Source organism: Furipterus horrens, unplaced genomic scaffold (assembly GCF_987537825.1).
Source record: "Furipterus horrens unplaced genomic scaffold, mFurHor1.1.pri manual_scaffold_13, whole genome shotgun sequence".
Lineage (NCBI taxonomy): Eukaryota > Metazoa > Chordata > Mammalia > Chiroptera > Furipteridae > Furipterus > Furipterus horrens.
In genome coordinates, this window is record NW_028327183.1 from 60,287,508 (window position 1) to 60,291,651 (window position 4,144).

The 4,144-nt window shown below is 60.0% G+C and overlaps 1 long non-coding RNA gene across 1 annotated transcript; it reads right to left on the reverse strand.

Annotated features, from left to right (window-relative positions):
- LOC149995745 (uncharacterized) lies at positions 1-3,019 on the reverse strand. Its single transcript, XR_016507849.1, has 2 exons — positions 2,734-3,019; positions 1-2,339 (listed from the first exon to the last, which is right to left on the reverse strand). It is a non-coding gene; the product is annotated as an uncharacterized LOC149995745 (long non-coding RNA).
- Between the last annotated feature and the right edge of the window lie 1,125 nt (positions 3,020-4,144).

The following is a 4,144-nucleotide window of genomic DNA, read 5'->3' on the forward strand; positions in this document are numbered from 1 at the left end:
TCTCTGTTGCCATGTAAGGTAATTTATTCATAGGTTCCTGGGATTAGGATGTGGGTGTGTTTAGGAGACCTTCTATTCTGCCTCCCATTCTGACAACTGATGTCTCTGAGTGAGAAGTGTGGAGCCAGGTAGCTCATCTGCTCATCAGTGTCAGGGAGGTGGCTCAGTGTTTCCAGATGTTCTTGGGAGGTTTGCAGTGCTGGGGGGCAGAGAGTGACATCTCTCTGTGTTTGGGTCTCATGAAGTAAAATGAGTGACACCACAGTCTGCTGGAAACAAAGAACGCTTGGGTCTGAGTGTGCCATGCTTTCAGCGGTGGGAAGGGAAGGGTCAGGTGTGCCTCTGAGCAGGGTTCAGTGCTCTGTGCCACAGCATGGGAAGGCTGGGCAGTGGTAGGGACGCCTACGTGCTCACATATTAATCATTACATGTCCCCCTTTTACAGAGAGGACAAGAGGCCACCGTTGTGGGTACAGTGGTAGCTACTGTGGAGGGGCAAGGGGCACAGAACTCACCAAGGTGCATGGTGCGAGGAGGTGGAATGAAGACAACCCCCCACCCTCAGGTGTTGGGGAGGGCACCCCTTGGTGGGATTGGCCTTCGCCACAGTGCCAAGCGGGACCGGAAGTCCATCACCTTGCAAATGAAGTTGGAGGTACTTCGGAGGTTTGAAGAAGGTGAAAAGCTGACGCAGATCGCCCGTGCTCTGGGGCTGGCCACGTCCACTGTTGCCTCCATCCGTGTCAACAAGGACAAGATCCGGGTGAATTCTCAGGCAGCTACACCCATCAGCGCCAGGCAGCTGACCCGCTGCCGGGGTGTGGTGATGGGTCACATGGAACACCTGCTGAGCCTGTGGATCGAGGAGCAGAAACGGCGGAACCTGCCTGTGAGCACACTGCTCATCCAGGACAAGGCGCGGCGGCTCTTTGCACAGCTGCAGCATGAACCGGGCGATGGGGCCCAGCCCGAGACCTTTGGGGCCAGCAATGGCTGGTTTGCACGTTTCAAGGCACGCCACAACGTACTGCTGACGGATGAGCCGGCTGCGGCTGATGCCCAGGCTGTTGCCTGCTACCTGCCAGTGCTGCACACCATTCTGGAGGAGGGTTGCTACTCACCACACCAAGTCTTCAATGTGGATGAGACGGGCCTTTTCTGGAAGAGGCTTCCCGAGCGCACGCTGCTGGCTCTAGAAGGGGCAGCCAGGCCTGGGCCCAAGGCTCCTAAGGACCACCTGACCCTGCTGCTGGGCACCAATGCAGCTGGTGACTTCAAGTTGAAGCCCCTGCTGGTGTACCCGTCGGAGAACCCACGTGCCCTCAAGGGCTGCTCCAAGGCCGGCCTGCCTGTTGTCTGGCGCTCCAATCGCAATGACTGGTTGACACCCAGCATCTTCCAGGAGTGGTTTACTGACTGCTTCTGCCCTGCTGTGGAGAGCTACTGCACCAGCCACGGCCTCCCACACCGTGCCCTGCTGCTCCTGGACAGTGCACCCTGCCACTCTGCCCACCTGGGTGGTCTCTCAGCCCATGTGCGTGTTGAGTTCTTGCCCAAGAACACATCGACCCTGATCCAGCCCATGAACCAGGGCATCATTGCTGCCTTCAAGGCCCATTACCTGCGCCGCACATTTAGCCAGGTGGTCCAGAAGAAGGCTGGTGGAGACCGACCTTCCATGCGGGAGTTCTGGCGCAGCTATACCGTCATGACTGCAGTAGACAACATTGCCGAGGCCTGGGCAGAGCTGCAGCCCGCCACTGTGACCAGCGCCTGGAGGAAGCTCTGGCCTGAGTGTGTTTCTGCTGGCACTTCGGAGCCCGACAGCGTGCCTGAGCTCCACCGCAGCATCGTGGCACTGGCCAGCCATGTGGGCCTTGGGGACGTGGCAGAGGCCGATGTTGTCAGCCTGCTGCAGGCCCATGTGGAACCCTTACCTTGTAGAACCCCCCAGGTTGCAGAGGATGGTAATGCCAGGAGCTCTGGGCCGCCCTGGGAGGCAGGGAAAGGCCAGGCCTCCAAAAGACCAGAACTGGATCTCATTGAACCCGTGGTGGGTGTGGGGACCGAGGAAGCTGGTGTGGGTGCCGTGAGCCCTCAGCACCTGGCCCAGGCCCTGTCTCACTTCACTGCTGGCCTGCGGATCCTCATGGAGAATGATCCCAACCGGGAGCGCAGCCTGAGGGTGTCCCGGAGTGTGCACTGTGCCCTTGCCCGCCTCCAGGAACTGCACCGGGAAAGGAGGCGAGAGGCTCGGGCACAAGCTGCATCTTCAGGAGGCCCGGTGGTGGTAGCCACGAGGGAGCTGGCAGGAAGTCTGTGCTTACCTCAGGTGGGGCCTGTGGAGGGTGGGCAGGTGGCTAAGGTCACAGGCCCTGAAGGATAGACCTCTGCATGATTTGGGGCTTGGGTGTGACCTCAGATGAGCACTGTTGAATGACATTTTGTTCCTGGAGGGCAGACACTGCCACTTCTGCCCCATGGTTCTTACATCATACGGCCCGTGGGGGTTTTATTTTTACAGTGACACACAGCTTGGGGGTCAGGAGGGTTGTGTTCAGCTGGCAGATGAGCTGTGGGGCCCAGGAGTGCCTGCGCGTGACAGACATACCCTGTAGCACAGTCATGGCCCAGCACAACCCACCAGGGCGGTCTTCCCTGTGGGGAGGGGCCCGCGCTGAGACCAGCCTCTCCCACTGGCCAACCGTGACCTCTCCCTCCTGTCCCACCCACCTGTAGATGACGTTTTCCTGTTCTTGGCATTTTCTTGCTTCCTATGCCATCCTCATCCTCTCTGTCTTCCGTGGCCTCTATTGTCAGAGGTGTCTAGTCCCTGTGCCCAAGCCCATGGGCACATGTAGGTCCATGTGGCTTTTGATACCAGGGTCCACTTCGTTGATGTGAAGGTGTTGCCTTTCCTGGGTTCCTGTGGCTTCGTTGTCTTGGCTTCTGTCTGTCCGCCTTCTGAGGCAGCACCTTTTGCGGCTGACGGTCTCCCAGTCTAGCTTCCTTTTTGAAATCCGAGCCACTAGAAAGGGCGGATGGCCCCGTGAGGACCGGCTGGCTCTGTACACTGAGATCTGATGGCGATCGGTGGGCCCCCTGGACAGTTTCGTTATCTCCCCTCATTCCCGCGTGTTCTCCGGTTCCCCACACTTTAAAAACAGGCACTCTGGAGTGACTACCCGACTCAGGTGACAAACCACACGGCCACCGAAACAGAGACCATCGCTGACAAGGCCCGGCCCACACATCTTTCTCTTCCGGGTGCGGGTCGTTGTCATAGAGACGAGCAACAACCAGCACCTCCTCCCATCACCGTCCCGTGGAATGTCGCGGGGCGGGCATGGTCGCGCGTGAGGGGTGCGGGCGGGCGCAAGGAGCCGGAAGCCGTCCGCGTGGCTCCTGGGGGCGGTGAGTCCCGGCGTCCAGAGGCGCCGGAAAGGCCCGGCGGAGGGTGTGCCGCTGGGCGGAGACCCTCACCCGCCTCCCTGGGAGCCCCGGCGGCTGGGACTTGGAGTCCAGCGGGACAGGGCCTGACCCGGAAGTGGTTCCAGGCCGAGTCCGGCGTTCGCGGTGGCTCCGGGGCTCTGCCCGCCGACCGGCGCCGGTCCCCCGCTCAGTCCGAGTTCCCTGGCCTCCCTTCCGTGGTGCCTGTTCCAGGCACCCACGCCGTTCGCTTTCCCACCCTGCTCCCCCTGAAGTGTTCTCACCTCCCCCGGGAAGTCTTTCTGGATTTCCGCAGCCCGTGCCTATCCCCTCGTTGCTCCCGCTGTTGCGCGCGCACCCGTTCCCTCCACAGAGTGAGAGGGTTTAGTCCAGACCCTCCATGGCGGGGCCCTGCAGGGTTGCCCTGGCCACCCGGCCTGTGCCCAGAAAGGCCTCTCCCAGCTTTGGCATTGAAAACAATCTTAAAATTTTAAAAAATCTAAAAAAAACCCCAAAGACTTTATTTAGCCCTGGCTGGTGTGACTCCTTGGACTGATAGCCAGACTTTGTCCCAGGTCTCAGGACTCAAGGGCCCAAACCCAACGGCACAGGAGTGAGGCTGTTTGGTGTCCCCTGCTTCTGGCTGGCGACAGACGGTGCTGCCGTGAACTCCAGGTTTTTATTACTGGAGCCCAGATCACTGTGTGAACTGCAG